The sequence below is a fragment of the Pristiophorus japonicus genome, chromosome 8, assembly GCF_044704955.1.
Source record: "Pristiophorus japonicus isolate sPriJap1 chromosome 8, sPriJap1.hap1, whole genome shotgun sequence".
Taxonomy (NCBI): domain Eukaryota; kingdom Metazoa; phylum Chordata; class Chondrichthyes; family Pristiophoridae; genus Pristiophorus; species Pristiophorus japonicus.
This window is the reverse complement of record NC_091984.1, coordinates 167,650,231-167,665,989: the sequence shown is the minus strand read 5'-3', so window position 1 is coordinate 167,665,989 and position 15,759 is coordinate 167,650,231. Positions and strand designations below refer to the sequence as shown.

General features: G+C 51.7%; 1 protein-coding gene across 1 annotated transcript in view; it reads left to right on the top strand.

The window, feature by feature from the left end:
• The first annotated feature begins 4,031 nt into the window (after nucleotides 1-4,031).
• The window catches only part of LOC139268804 (serine/threonine-protein phosphatase 4 catalytic subunit-like), a 47,115-nt gene continuing 35,387 nt past the window's right edge, over nucleotides 4,032-15,759 (top strand). Inside the window, exon 1 of the mRNA XM_070887518.1 lies at nucleotides 4,032-4,138. The gene's annotated coding sequence lies outside the window, so the exon portion shown is untranslated. The remainder of the gene's footprint in view (nucleotides 4,139-15,759) is intronic.

Genomic DNA, 15,759 nt, shown 5'->3' with positions numbered 1-15,759 from the left:
CCGCAGGCTGGCCCTGGGATTCGTGGGCGCTTTAACCGTGGGCTGGCCCTGGGGTCGCGGGCCCTTTAACTCCATGCTGTCCCTGGTGGCAGCGGTCACTTTAGCTCTGGGCTGTCCCTGGAGTAACGGACCCTTTAACTCTGGGTTATCCCTGGGGTAGCGGGCCCTTTAACCATGGGCTGTCCCTGGGGACGCGGGCCCTTTAACCGAGGGCTGGCCCTGGGGACGCGGGCCCTTTAACACCAGACTGGTCCCTGGGGCGCGGGCTCTTTAACCACTGGCTGTCCCTGGGGCCACTGGCCCTATAACTCCGGGACTGTCCCTGGGGTCGCGGTTCCTTTAACTCCAGGACTGTCCCTGGGGTCGCGGGCCATTTAACCGCAGGCTAGTCCTGGGGTCGCGGGCCCTTTAACCGCGCGCTGTCCCTGGGGTAGCGGTCCCTTTAACTCCAGGCTGTCCCTGAGGTAGCAGGTCCTTAAACCACGGGCTGTTCCTATGGTAGCGGGTCATTTAACCGCAGGTTGGACCCTGGGGTCGCGGGCCCTTTAACCGTGCGCTGTCCCTGGGGTAGCGGTCCCTTTAACTCCAGGCTGTCCCTGGGATAGCAGGTTTTTTGACATTGGGCTCTCCCTGGGGTAGCGGTCGCTTTAACTCTGGGCTGTCCCTGGGGAAGCGGTCCCTTTAACTGCGGGCTGTCCCTGGGGTAGCGAGCCCTTGAACTCCAGGCTGGTCCCTGGGGTAGTGGGCCCTTTAACAGCAGGCTGGTCCCTGGGGTAGCGGTCCCTTTAACACCAGACTGGTCCCTGGGTTAACGGTCCCTTTAACACGAGGCTGATCCTTGGAGTCGCGGTCCCTTTATCTCTGGGCTTTCCCTGGGGTAGTGGTTCCTTTAATCACGGGCTGTCCTTGGGGCCGCTGGCCCTTTAACACCAGACTGGTCCCTGCATAGTGGGCCCTTTAACCGCGGGCTGCCCTGGGGTCGCGGGTCCTTTAAGCTCGGGTTGGCCCTGGGGTCACAGGCCCTTTAACTGTGGGATGGCCTGGGGTCGCGGTCCCTTTAACCACAGGCTGTCCCTGCGGCAGCGGGCCCTTTAACTGCGGGCTGTCCCTGGTGTCGCTGGCCCTTTAACCACGGGCTGTCCCTGGGATTCACGGGTGCTTTAACCGTGGGCTGGCCCTGCGGTCGTGGGCCCTTTAACTCCGGGCTGTCCCTGGGGTAGCGGTTGCTTTAACTCCAGGCTGTCCCTGAGTTAGCGGTCCCTTTAACACCAGACTGGTTCCTGCGGTAGCGGTCCCTTTAACATCAGACTGGTCCCTGAGGTCACGGGCCCTTTAACCACGGGCTGTCCCTGGGGTAGCGGGCCCTTTAACTGCAAGTTCTCTGTCCCTGGGGTCGCGGGACCTTTAACCGCGGGCTGTCCCTGGGGTCGCGGGCCCTTTAACCGCGGTCTGTCCCTGGGGTCGCGGGCCCTTCAACACCAGACTGGTCCCTGGGGTTGTGGGCCCTTTAACTGCGGGCTGTCCCTGGGGTCGCTGGCCCTTTAATCCGGGGCTGTCCCTGGGGTTGTGGGTCCTTTAACCGTGGGCAGTCCTTCGGGTCGCAGGCCCTTTAGCCGCGGGCTGTCCGTGGGATCGCGGGCCCTTTAACCATGGGCTGGCCCTGGGATTCGCGGGCGCTTCAACCGCGGGCTGGCCCTGGGGTCGCGGGCCCTTTAACTCCATGCTGTCCCTGGGGGTAGCGGTCACTTTATCTCTGGGCTGTCCCTGGGGTAGCGGACCCTTTAACTCCGGGTTATCCCTGGGGTAGCGGGCCCTTTAACAAAGGGCTGTCCCTGGGGGCGCAGGCCCTTTAACCTTGGGCTGGCCCTGGGGTCACGGGCACTTTAACCATGGGCTGGCACTGGGGTTGGGGGCCCTTTAACCGCGGGCTGGCCCTGGGGTCGCTGGCACTTTAAGCGCGGGCTGGCCCTGGGGTCGTGGGCTATTTAACCGTGGGCCGTCCCTGGGGTCGTGGGCCCTTTAACCGCGGGCTGGCCCTGGGGTCGCGGGCCCTTTAACCGCGGGATGGCCTGTGGTCGCGGTCCCTTTAACCGCGGGCTGGCCCTGGGGTCGCAGGCCCTTTAACACTAGACTGGTCCCTGGGGTCGCGGGTCCTTTATCTCCGGGACTGTCCCTGGGGTCACGTGTCCTTTAACCATGGGCTGTCCCTCGGGTCGCGGGCCGTTTAACCGCGGGCTATCCCTGGGGTCGTGAGCCTTTTAACAGCGGGCTGGACCTGGGGTCACGGGCCCTTTTTATCACGGGCTGCTCTGGGGTCGTGGGCCCTTTAAGCGCGGGCTGTCCCTGGAGTTGCGGGTCCTTTAACTGCGGGCTGACCCTGGGGTAGCGGGCCCTTTAACCGCGTGTTGGCTCTGGGATTCACGGGCGCTTTAACCGTGGGCTGGCCCTGCGGTCGCGGGCCCTTTAAACGCGGGCTGTCCCTCAGGTCACAAACCCTTTTACCACGGATTGCCCTGGGGTCGCGGGCCCTTTAAGCACGGGCTGGCCCTGGGGTCGTGGGCCCTTTAAACACGGGCTGTCCTTGGGGTCGCGGGCCGTTTAACAGCGGGATGGCCCTGGCGTCGCGGGTCCTTTAACCGCGGACAACCCTGTGGTTGCGGGCCCTTTAAGCGCGGGCTGGCCCTGGGGTCGTCGGCCCTTTAACCGCGGGCCTTCCCTGGGGTCGTGGGCCCTTTAACCATGGGCTGTCCCTGGGGTCGTGGGCCCTTTAATCGCGGGCTGTCCCTGGGGTAGCGAGCCCATTAACCGCAGGCTGGCCCTGGGATTCGTGGCCGCTTTAACCGCGGGATGGCCCTGGGGTCGCGGGCCCTTTAACTCCATGCTGTCCCTGGGGGTAGTGGTCACTTTATCTCTGTGTTGTCCCTGGGGTAGCGGGCCCTTTAACCACGGGCAGTCCCTGGGGGCGCGGGCCCTTTAACCATGGGCTGGCCCTGGGGACGCGGGCCCTTTAACCGTGGGCTGGCCCTGGGGACGCGGGCCCTTTAACACCAGACTGGTCCCTGGGGCGCGGGCTCTTTAACCACTGGCTGTCCCTGGGGCCACGGGCCCTATAACTCCGGGACTGTCCCTGGGGTAGCGAGCCCATTAACCGCAGGCTGGCCCTGGGATTCGTGGGCCCTTTAACCGCGGGCTGGCACTGGGGTCGCAGGCCCTTTAAGCACGGGCTGGCGCTGGGGTCGCTGGCCCTTTAACACCAGACTGGTCCCTGGGGCGCGGGCTCTTTAACCACGGGCTGTCCCTGGGGCCACTGGCCCTTTAACTCCGGGTCTGTCCCTGGGGTCGCGGTTCCTTTAACTCCAGGACTGTCCCTGGGGTCGCGGGCCGTTTAACTCCGGGACTGTCCCTGGGGTCGCGGGTCCTTTAGCCTTGAGCTCTCTGTCTCTGGGGTCACGGGCCCTATAACCGCGGGCTGGCCCTGGGGTCGCGCGCCCTTTAACTCCATGCTGTCCCTGGGGATCATGGTCCCTTTAACTCCAGGGCTGTCCCTTGGGTTGCGGACCCTTTAACTCCATGCTGTCCCTGGCATAGCGGTCCCTTCAACTCCGGGCTGTCCCTGGGGTAGCGGGCCCTTTAACCACGGGCTGTCCTTGGGGTAGTGGGCCCTTTAACCGCGGGCTGTCCTTGGGGTCGTGGGCCCTTTTATCGCGGGCTGGCCCTGTGGTCGCGGTCCCTTTAACAGCGGGCTGTCCTTGGGGTCGTGGGCCCTTTAACCGCGGGCTGGCCCTGGGTTTCGCGGGCGCTTTGACTGCGGGCTGACCCTGGGGTCGCGGGCCCTTTAACTCCAGACTGGTCCCTGGGGTCATGGTCCCTTTAACTCCGGGGCTGTCCCTGGCGTCGCGGACCCTTTAACTCCATGTTGTCCCTCGGGGTAGCGGTCACTTTATCTCTGGGCTGTCGCTGGGGTCGCGGGCCCTTTAACCGCGGGCTGGTCCTATTCATAACCGGGTGCCATGGTAACACAGCACTACATCTCCCGGCATGCTCCGAGGGGGTCCGCGCACGCGCTGTTCCGCCTGTAGGCCGCGGCTGAGTTGTGAACCGCCGGCTGCCAGTTCCCGCGGCACCCAGGGCCGATCAGGTACAATCCGTGCCCTCACCCTCACCCTCACCCTCACCCCGCCGCCAGCCGCGGGTCCTGGGCTCCGGGCCCCCTGAGGGGCCGGTGGGCTCGGGCCCCGCGGCTCCCGGCAGTTTTCCCCGTCAACACCCCATTTGAGCGGAACTATGTCCGCACTCGGGATCTGCCAATCGGCGGGGTAATGGAGTGCGTGAGGGGTAAATACCCGGCGCGGAGGGGTAAATACCCGGGGCAAAGGGGTGTGAGGGGTAAATACCCGCAGGGGTAAATACCTGGGGTGAGGGGTAAATAGCTGGGGCGAGGGGATGTGAGGGGTAAATATCAGGAGGATGGGGTGTGAGGAGTAAATACCCGCAGGGGTAAATACCTGGGGCGAGGGGCTGTGAGGGGTAAATACCCGGGGTGAGGGGTAAATACCCGCAGGGGTAAATACCTGGGGTGAGGGGTAAATACCTGGGGTGAGGGGTAAATATCCGGGGGATGGGGTGTGAGGGGTAAATACCCGGGGTGAGGGGGTGTGAGGGGTAAATACCTGGGGCGAGGGGGGTAAATACCTGGGGCGAGGGGCTGTGAGGGGTAAATACCTGGGGCGAGGGGCTGTGAGGGGTAAATACCCGGGGCGAGGGGCTGTGAGGGGTAAATACCCGGGGCGAGGGGCTGTGAGGGGTAAATACCCGGAGGGGTAAATACCTGGGACGAGGGGGGTAAATACCTGGGGCGAGTGGGTGTGAGGGGTAAATACCCAGGGGGAAGGAGTGTGAGGGAGGTAAATACCCAGGAGGAGGATGTGTGAGGGGGGTAAATACCCAGGGGGAGAATGTGTGAGTACTAGTTTGAAATTAGGGCTCATGGGGGATGGGGGTAATACATTAGTATGGATTGAGGTTTGGTTAACAGACAGACAACAGAGTAGGAATAAGTGGCTTATTTTCAGATCGGCAGGCTGTAACCAGTGGTGTACCGCAAGGATCAGTGTTGCTTCCTCGGCTATTTACAATCTATATCAATGATTTGGATGAGGGGACTGATAATGTATCCAAGTTTGCTGATGATACAAAGCGAGGTGGGAAGTATGTTTTGAAGAGGATGCAAAGAGGCTGCAAGGGTATATCGACAGGTTAAGCAAGTGGGCAAGAACCTGGTAGATGGAATATAATGTGGAGAAATGTGAACTTATCCACTTTGGTAGGAAAAATAGAAAAGCAGAATATTTTTTTAAATGGTGAGAGATTGGGAAATGTTGGTATTCAGAGGGACCTGGGTGTCCTTGTACACAAATCACTGAAAGTTAACATGCAGGTACAGCAAGTAATTAGGAAAGCAAATGGTATGTTCGGCTTTAATACAAAATGGATTGGAGTATAAGAGTGAAGAAGTATTCCTGCAATTATATAGGACCATGGTGAGACCACACCTGGAGTACTATGTACAGTTTTGGTCTCGTTACCTAAGGAAGGATATACTTGCCATTGAGAGAATGCAACGAAGGTTCACCAGACTGATTCCTGGGATAGGGGGAGTGTTCTATGAGGAGAGATTGAGGAGACTACGCCTATGTTCCCTAGAATTTCGAAGAATGAGTGGTGATCTCATTGAAACATATAATCTTACAAGGCTGACAGGGTAGATGAAGGGAGGATGTTTCCCCTGGCTGGAGAGTCTAGAACCAGGGGTCACAGTCTCAGAATAAGGGGGTTGGCCATTTAAGACTGAGATGAGGAGAAACTTCTTCACTCAGTGTGTTGAGTCTTTGGAATTCTCTACCCCAGAGGGCAGTGGAAGCTCAGTCGTTGAGTATGTACAAGACAGAGATCGATAGATTTTTGGGCACTAAGGGAATCAATGGCTATAGGGATAGCACGGGAAGGTGCAGTTGAGGTAGAAGATCAGCCATGATCTCATTGAATGGCGGAGCAGGCTCGAGGGGCCGAATTACTTACTCCGACTGCTATTTCTTGTGTAGCTTCTATGGACTTTCAGAAGACATTTGTTGAGGTTCCACAAAAGAAACTGTTTATCTAAAATTAAAGTTGATGGAATTGAAAGCAAATTATTGACCTGGTTTGCAAATTGGTTGGGTGTTAGAAGTCGGAGAGTAGGGCTATTTACTCAATTTGGAAGGAAGTGACTATAATGGTGTCTCGAGGATCTATGCTGCGGCCTCAGCTAGTCACTATACTTATTAATGTCGTAGATAGCACAAGAAAGAGCTATATATCCAAACTTGCCGATGGCACAAAGATTGGTGGTACTGTATAGTAGTGTAGACGGGAGCATAAAATGGAAAGAGACATTGATAGATTCAGTGAGTAGGCAAAACTGACGGATGGATTTCAGCGCTGGTAAATGTAAGGTCTTCCATTTTGGACCAAAAAAGGATAGATCCAAGTATTTTTTAAATGGTGAAAATATAGGAACAGTGGAGGACCAAGAGATTTAGGTGTCCATGTACACTGATTATTGAAATGTAGTAGTAAGGTACTAAGATAATCAAAAAAACTGATGGAATGTTAGTCTTTATAACTAGAGGGCTAGAATATAATGGGGAGGAAGTTTTTCTACTGCTATACAAAGCCCTGGTTAGGCCACATCTCGAGCACTGAGTATCTTAGAAAGAATATATTGGCTTTGGAAGGAGTGCCGTGCAAATTCACCAGAGTGTTACCAGGGTTCCAAGGGTTAGATTATGAGGAGAGATTACATAAACTAGGCTTGTATTCCCTGGAATATAGAAGGTTAAGGGGTGATTAGGATTTTGAAAGGAATTGATGGGCTAGATAGAAACTTTTTCCGCTGGTGGGGGAGTCTAGGAAAAAGGGACATAACCTTAAAATCAGAGCCAGGCCATCCTGGAGAGAAGTTTCATGCAATGGGTGATAGAAGTGTGGAACTCTGTCCTGCAAAAAGCAGTAGATTTTAGCTCAATTAATCATCTCAAATTTGCCAGACAAGGGTATTGAGGGATATGGAGCCATGGTGCCTTCATTGTTTCCCTATCCTCAACTATTTCAAATCCTCATTCTCATCTTCCCTCATCCTCACACCACCCTGCTCCTTTTCCCCCTGATCTTTTGTACCTCTCTTCCCCACCCTCTTTTCCATACTAATTACCACTCTTCGAACTCACTGCAAAAATATCTCCACCTCGCTCTTCTCCTTCAAAAACCTTCTCAAAACCCATCTCCTGGAGCAAACCTTTGGTCACCCCACCTAGCCTCTCCCTTCTGGGCTATTTGCTTTTATGCCTGCCTGTGAAATGAGAATGTTCTTTCTATTAATGTGCTATGTAAGTGCAAATTGTTGTTGGTGGTGTCCTGGCTGGGCAAACAGTGGGAAAACCCATCATTGTCCCTGTAAGTGGTTTGGATTTAGCTGGCCGAACTCCACATACCTTTCTTGGGGTCCCAAGTTCCTTGGTTGTGCCAATCTGTACGCAAGCTTATTGGACTTGGGTAAGTGGGATGTGTCCTACAGGGAGATAGAGTGTACTCCATATCAGGTGGGTGGTTTGATTTGGGGTCCCCCTTCCTGCCAATGTCTGAGGCTGAACCAGTCTCTTTGCAACCTTGGCATCCTATTGGACCCTGGGCTGAGTTTCAGACACCATATGCTCTCTGTCGCTAAGACTGCTGACCTCTACCTTGGTAACATCGCCTGTCTCCACTCCTGCCTCAGCTCATCTGTTGCTGAAACCCTCACCATTCCTTTGTTACCTCTAGACTTGACTATTCCAATGCACTCCTGGCCGACCTCTCATGTTCCACCCTTCGTAAACTTGAGCTCATCCAAAACTCTGCTGCCTGTATCCTAACTCGCACCAAGTGCTGTTTATCTATCTTCCCCTGTGCTCACTGACCTATATTGGCTCCTGGTCTGGCATCGCCTCATTTAAAAATTCTCATCCTTGTTTTCAAATTCCTCCATGGCCTCACCCTTCTCTATCTCTGTAACCTCCTCCAGCCCTACAATCCTCCCTATTTCTGTAACCTCCTCCAGCCCTTACACCCCTCCCAATTTCTGTAACCTCCTCCAGCCCGACACCCCTCCCTATTTCTGTAACCTCCTCCAGCCCTACAATCCTCCCTATTTCTGTAACCTTCTCCAGCCCTTACACCCCTCCCAATTTCTGTAACCTCCTCCAGCCCGACACCCCTCTCTATTTCTGTAACCTCCTCCAGCCCCACAATGCTCCTTATTTCTGTAACCTCCTCCAGCCCCTGCACCCCTCCCTTTCTCTGTAACCTCCTCCAGCCCCTATACCTCTCCCTATCTCTGTAACCTCCTCCAGCCCTCCAACCCACCAAGATCTCGGCGCTTCTCCAATTCTGACCTCTTGAGCATCCCTGATTTTCATCACTCCACCACTGGCGGCCGTGCCTTCAGCTGCCTGGGCCCCAAGCTCTGGAGTTCCCTCCCTAAATCTCTCCACCTCTCTCCTCCTTTAAGTTTCTCCTTAAAACCTACCTCTTTGACCAAAGTTACGGTCACCTGTTCTAATACCTCCTTATGTGGCGCAGTGTCAAATTTTGTTAACACTCCTGTGAAGCACTTTGGGATGTTGTACGACGTGAAAGCAATATAAATGCAAGTTGTTGTTGTAAGGACGATGGTTTCCAAGTGTTTCGGACACTCTGTTGAGTGCTGAGTCTGGAGTGCATTTGGTCAACGTTCCTTGGTGAAATAGTAATCTGCCACTCCTTGTTTCGAGGGACCGCCTATGATGATGATGACTCTTCTGTTCCCTGACATATTTCAATGTGCTCATGCCATTGGACTTTAGCTGTCATTGGCGATTCGTCAGCAAATTTGACCCGTTAACATTGAGCTTCTGAATTGGAGTCAGAGAGCCAATAGTGGCAGGGGTTAGTCGGGGCCGGGGAAAGCGAGGTTCAATGAAGAAAGGGCTTGGGTCCGATTGCTTGAGCTCTGATGAATCAGCCCAACAAGGGGCAATGACTAGTTGGGGTTGCCAAGCAGGGGTTATGCCTGGGAGGATACACGTCAGTGTACAGCAATGTCGGGAATCATTTCTCCTCCATCCTCCAGTACAGGGGTTTGGGGGGAGAAGATTATGATGTTTTACGGTAAAGAGTCCTATTTAGTTTTTGGCATTGAATTGGAGGCTGCAGTTATACTGTTTTTTCACTCAACAAATTGCAGAACTGGCAGTATATCTACAATCTAATCATCAGTGACTTCTTGGCACACTTCAGTCGGAGTGAAATCCTGAGCATTTTGGGGGTGTCAAACCGACTCCCCTGTTTGCAGCCCGACTCTCGTCTCCCAATGTTCAGGTGTGCTGCGGGAGATGGGCTGGAGGCTGTATGTTCTGATACTGCAGTGTGATCAGACCGGTATTGGAAGAAGCACTGCCAACAAGCCAGGGTTTCCACCTGTAGTGCCAGATGTTGAACAAAGTTCTCTTTGGGTTTTCACTTTTGGGCGAGGATCACCAATGCAAATCGAGTCTGAACTTCCAGCACATTGTGGTTGTTCCATTATCTACTCTAATCACACTTTCCTGTCGTATACCCTTTAATAGTTTTACTTGAATATATCTTCTATCAAATACCATCATTAACTCATCTTCAATAACCCTGTTGACAATGCATTCTGAATTTTTCTATCCCTTTGCTTGAAAAGAAATTCTTAACTTTGCCCCTTAATGTTTTTAATAGCAATCTAAGTTTCTGTCCCTTGTCATGGATTCACTGACCAGTTCAAATCTTTCATCCTTCATCTTCTCCATTCTTTTCAAACTTTGAACACTGCTATTCAATTCATCTTAACCTTCTCTGTGCCCAGTAAATACAGCTCTAGTGTTTCAGTTATGGTCTCATTCTTGGTATCATACTGGTAAATACATGCAGTTCTAAATGAGCAGAAATTATCTCCAGTTAAATATTGGGAAGACTGAAGCCGTTGTTTCGGTCCCTGCCACAAACTGCGTTCCGTACACACTACTCCATCCCTCTCCCTAAAATCTGCCTGATGCTGAACCAGACTGTTTGCAACCTTGGTGCCATATTTGACCCTGAAATGAGCTTCCGACCACATATCCGCAGCATAACTAAGACCGCCTATTTCCCCCTCTGTAATCTCGCCTGTCTCCGCCCTTGCCTCAGCTCACCTGCTGCTGAAGCCCTTGTCACCTCTAGACTTGACTATTCAAAGTTCTGTCCTACGTAAGCTTAAGATCATCCAAAACCCGTGTCCTAACTCGCACCAAGTCCCATTCACTCATCACCCCTGTGCTCGCTGACCTACATTGGCTCCCGGTTTCAAAACTCTTGTCCTTGTTTTCAAATCCCTTCATGGCCTCGCCCCTCACAATCTCTGTAATCTCCTCCAGCCCCACAGCCAACTCCTCCCCTCCCCCCACCCCCCCGAGATATCTTGCTCCTCTAATTCTGCCCTCTTGAGCATCCCTGATTATAATCGCTCAAACTTTGGTGGCCGTGCCTTCAGCTGCTTAGGCCCCAAGCTCTGGAATTCCATGCCTATACCTCTCTTTCTTCCTTTAAGATGCTCCCTAATACCGACCTCTTTGACCAAGCATCTGCCCTACTTTCTCCTTGTGTGGCTCAGTGTCAATTTTTTGTCTTGTAATGCTCCTGTGAAGTGCCTTGGGATGTTTTACTACATTAAAGGCACTATATAAATACAAGTTGTTGTTGCAGTGCACCTTTTCCATGACTTCAATATCCGTTCTATATTGGGATGTCCAAAAGTTCTCAGCTCTCCAGCTCCTGTCATAGAAACATAGAAAATAGGTGCAGGAGCAGGCCATTCGGCCCTTCTAGCCTGCACCACCATTCAATGAGTTCATTGCTGAACATGCAACTTCAGTACCCCATTCCTGCTTTCTCGCCATACCCCTTGATCCCCCTAGTAGTAAGGACTTCATCTAACTCCTTTTTGAATATATTTAGTGAATTGGCCTCAACAATTTTCTGTGTTAGAGAATTCCACAGGTTCACCACTCTCTGGGTGAAGAAGTTTCTCCTCATCTCGGTCCTAAATGGCTTACCCCTTATCCTTAGACTGTGTCCCCTGGTTCTGGACTTCCCCAACATTGGGAACATTCTTCCTGCATCTAACCTGTCTAAACCCGTCAGAATTTTAAACGTTTCTATGAGCTCCCCTCTCATTCTTCTGAACTCCAGTGAATACAAGCCCAGTTGATCCAGTCTTTCTTGATAGGTCAGTCCCGCCATCCCGGAAATCAGTCTGGTGAACCTTCGCTGCACTCCCTCAATAGCAAGAATGTCCTTCCTCAGGTTAGGAGACCAAAACTGTACACAATACTCCAGGTGTGGCCTCACCAAGGCCCTGTACAACTGTAGCAACACCTCCCTGCCCCTGTACTCAAATCCCCTCGCTATGAAGGCCAACATGCCATTTGCTTTCTTAACCGCCTGCTGTACCTGCATGCCAACCTTCAATGACTGATGTACCATGACACCCAGGTCTCTTTGAACCTCCCCTTTTCCTAATCTGTCACCATTCAGATAATAGTCTGTCTCTCTGTTTTTACCACCAAAGTGGATAACCTCACATTTATCCACATTATACTTCATCTGCCATGCATTTGCCCACTCACCTAACCTATCCAAGTCGCTCTGCAGCCTCATAGCATCCTCCTCGCAGCTCACACTGCCACCCAACTTAGTGTCATCCGCAAATTTGGAGATACTACATTTAATCCCCTCGTCTAAATCATTAATGTACAGTGTAAACAGCTGGGGCCCCAGCACAGAACCTTGCGGTACCCCACTAGTCACTGCCTGCCATTCTGAAAAGTCCCCATTTACTCCTACTCTTTGCTTCCTGTCTGACAACCAGTGCTCAATCCATGTCAGCACACTACCCCCAATCCCATGTGCTTTAACTTTGCACATTAATCTCTTGTGTGGGACCTTGTCGAAAGCCTTCTGAAAGTCCAAATATACCACATCAACTGGTTCTCCCTTGTCCACTCTACTGGAAACATCCTCAAAAAATTCCAGAAGATTTGTCAAGCATGATTTCCCTTTCACAAATCCATGCTGACTTGGACCTATCATGTCACCTCTTTCCAAATGCGCTGCTATGGACATCCTTAATAATTGATTCCATCATTTTACCCACTACCGATGTCGGGCTGACCGGTCTATAATTCCCTGTTTTCTCTCCCTCCTTTTTTAAAAAGTGGGGTTACATTGGCTACCCTCCACTCGATGGGAACTGATCCAGAGTCAATGGAATGTTGGAAAATGACTGTCAATGCATCCGCTATTTCCAAGGCCACCTCCTTAAGTACTATGGGATGCAGTCCAGCAGGCCCTGGGGATTTATCGGCCTTCAATCCCATCAATTTCCCCAACACAATTTCCCGACTAATAAGGATTTCCCTCAGTTCCTCCTCCTTACTAGACCCTCTGACCCCTTTTATATCCGGAAGGTTGTTTGTGGCCTCCTTAGTGAATACCGAACCAAAGTACTTGTTCAATTGGTCCGCCTTTTCTTTGTTCACCGTTATGACTTCCCCTGATTCTGACTGCAGGGGACCTACGTTTGTCTTTACTAACCTTTTTCTCTTTACATATCTATAGAAACTTTTGCAATCAGTCTTAATGTTCCCTGCAAGCTGCTTCTCGTACTCCATTTTCCCTGCCCTAATCAAACCCTTTGTCCTCCTCTGATGAGTTCTAAATTTCTCCCAGTCCCTGGGTTCGCTGCTATTTCTGGCCAATTTGTATGCCACTTCCTTGGCTTTAATACTATCCCTGATTTCCCTTGATAGCCACGGTTGAGCCACCTTCCCTTTTTTATTTTTACGCCAGACAGGAATGTACAATTGTTGTAGTTCATCCATGCGGTCTCTAAATGTCTGCCATTGCCCATCCACAGTCAACCCCTTAAGTATCATTCGCCAATCTATCCTTGCCAATTCACGCCTCATACCTTCAAAGTTAGCCTTCTTTAAGTTCTGGACCATGGTCTCTGAATTAACTGTTTCAGTCTCCATCCTAATGCAGAATTCCACCATATTATGGTCACTCTTCCCCAAGGGGCCTCGCACAACGAGATTGCTAATTAATCCTCTCTCATTACACAACACCCAGTTTAAGATGGCCTCCCCCCTAGTTGGTTCCTCGACATATTAGTCTAGAAAACCATCCCTTATGCACTCCAGGAAATCCTCCTCCACCGTATTGCTTCCAGTTTGGTTAGCCCAATCTATGTGCATATTAAAGTCACCCATTATAACTGCTGCACCTTTATTTGTTAACATCTATTTGCACAGTTAATTGATCCACTTTATTACGGATACTCCTTGCATTAAGACACAAAGCCTTCAGGCTTGTTTTTTTAACACCCTTTGTCCTTTTAGAATTTTGCTGTACAGTGGCCCTTTTTGTTTTTTGCCTTGGGTTTCTCTGCCCTCCACTTTTCCTCATCTCCTTTCTGTCTTTTGCTTTTGTCTCCTTTTTGTTTCCCTCTGTCTCCCTGCATTGGTTCCCATCCCTCTGCTCTATTAGTTTAACTCCTCCCCAACAGCACGAGCAAACACTCCCCCTAGGACATTGGTTCCGGTCCTGCCCAGGTGCAGACCGTCCGGTTTGTACTGGTCCCACCTTCCCCAGAACCGGTTCCAATGTCCCAGGAATTTGAATCCCTCCCTGCTGCACCACTGCTCAAGCCACGTATTCATCTGCGCTACCCTGCGATTCCTACTCTGACTAGCACGTGGCACTGGTTGCAATCCCGAGGTCCTACTTTTTAATTTAGCTCCTAGCTCCTTAAATTCGTTTCGTAGGACCTCATCCCTTTTTTTACCAATGTGCACCACGGCAACTGGCTGTTCTCCCTCCCTTTTTTGAATATCCTGCACCCGCTCCGAGACATCCTTGACCCTTGCACCAGGGAGGCAACATACCATCCTGGAGTCTCGGTTGCGGCCGCAGAAACGCCTATCTATTCCCCTTACAATTGAATCCCCTGTCACTATCGCTCTCGCACTCTTTTTCCTGCCCTCCTGTGCAACAGAGCCAGCCATGGTGCCATGAACTTGGCTGCTGCTGCCCTCCCCTGATGAGTCATCCCCCCCCAACAGTATCCAAAGCAGTGTATCTGTTTTGCAGGGGGATGACCACAGGGGACCCCTGCACTACCTTCCTTGCACTGCTCTTCCTGCTGGTCTTCCATTCCCTATCTGGCTGTGGACCCTTTCCCTGCGGTACGACCAACTCGCTACACGTGCTACTCACGTCATTCTCAGCATCGTGGATGCTCCAGAGTGAATCCACCCTCAGCTCCAACTCCACAACGTCCTGGTGTCGTCCCTGAGTTCCCACATGGTACAGGAGGAGCATAACACGTGACCGAGCTGTCCTGCCATGACTTAACCCTTAGATAAGCAACAACAATTCTAAAGTTTACTCACTGTTATCGAAGAGAAAAAAGAAAAACTACTCGCCAATCACCAGCCAATCACTTACCCCCTTGGCTGTGACGTCACCTTTCTGTTTCTTTCTACTTCTTTTTTGCCTTCTCCCTGTAGCTGCACAGTACGCCTTTTATAGGCTAACTAACGGACCGCCGACGCTGGGCCCCGGACTCCCTGCTGTGCCTTTTATAGGCCTCTCCACGCACCTCCGACGCTGCTCCCGACTGCCGCCGAAGCAATGCCTTGTATATTTTCAACACCAATTCCTTGCTATCTACGCACTTCCCCTACATTTAAAACTCAATCCCATTTGACCTTTCGAATAGGTTTGACCACCTGTAATTTAATCTTGAAATGGCTTTCCCTCCACTCCATTGGAAAAAGTCAGGGTGAGTTCAGTTGTGTTTTTCTCAATGTACCTCATGTATTCCCTTGAACTGCATTTGCCACCTTATCTGCCCACTCTTCCAACCTATCTGATCTTCTGTAGGCTCCTGCATTCTCTGTCACAGCTTGCCATATCTCCTCATTTTGTTTCACGAGCAGGTTTTGATGAAAGTCCAAATCATTTGTGTCTGTAGAGAGTAGCGGGTCCCATATCCCCAGGGCACCCCACTGGCTACATCTTGCCAGTCTGAAATGCATCCAGTTACCCCATTCTGTACCATTGCAATCCCTTTACCTTTAATACCATTGGGCCTCAGTCTTTGCACTGAGTCCCTAATGTAACACTTTATGAAATGCTTTAAAAGTCTGAATCGCATTCACTTTGTCAACACACTCGGTCATTTTCTTAAAGAAATTGATTTGTCAGAAGTGACTTATTTTTCACATAACAACAACTTGCATTTGTATAGCGCCTTTTAATGTAGTAAAACGTCCCAAGACGCTTCACAGGTGTGTTAAACAAAATTTGACACCGAGCCACATAAGGAGAAATTAGGGTAAGTGACCAAAAGCTTGATCAAAGAGGTAGGTTTGAAGGAGTGTCTTTAAGGAGGAAAGAGAAGCGGAGAGGTTTAGGGAGGAACTAGGCAGCTGAAGGCATGGCCGCCAATGATGGAGCGATTTAAAATCGTGGATGCTCAAGAGACCAGAACAAGAGGCGCGCAGAGATCTTGGAAGGGTTGTGGGGCTGGAGGAGATTTGAGATAGGGAGGGGGTGAGGCCATGGAGGGATTTGAAAACA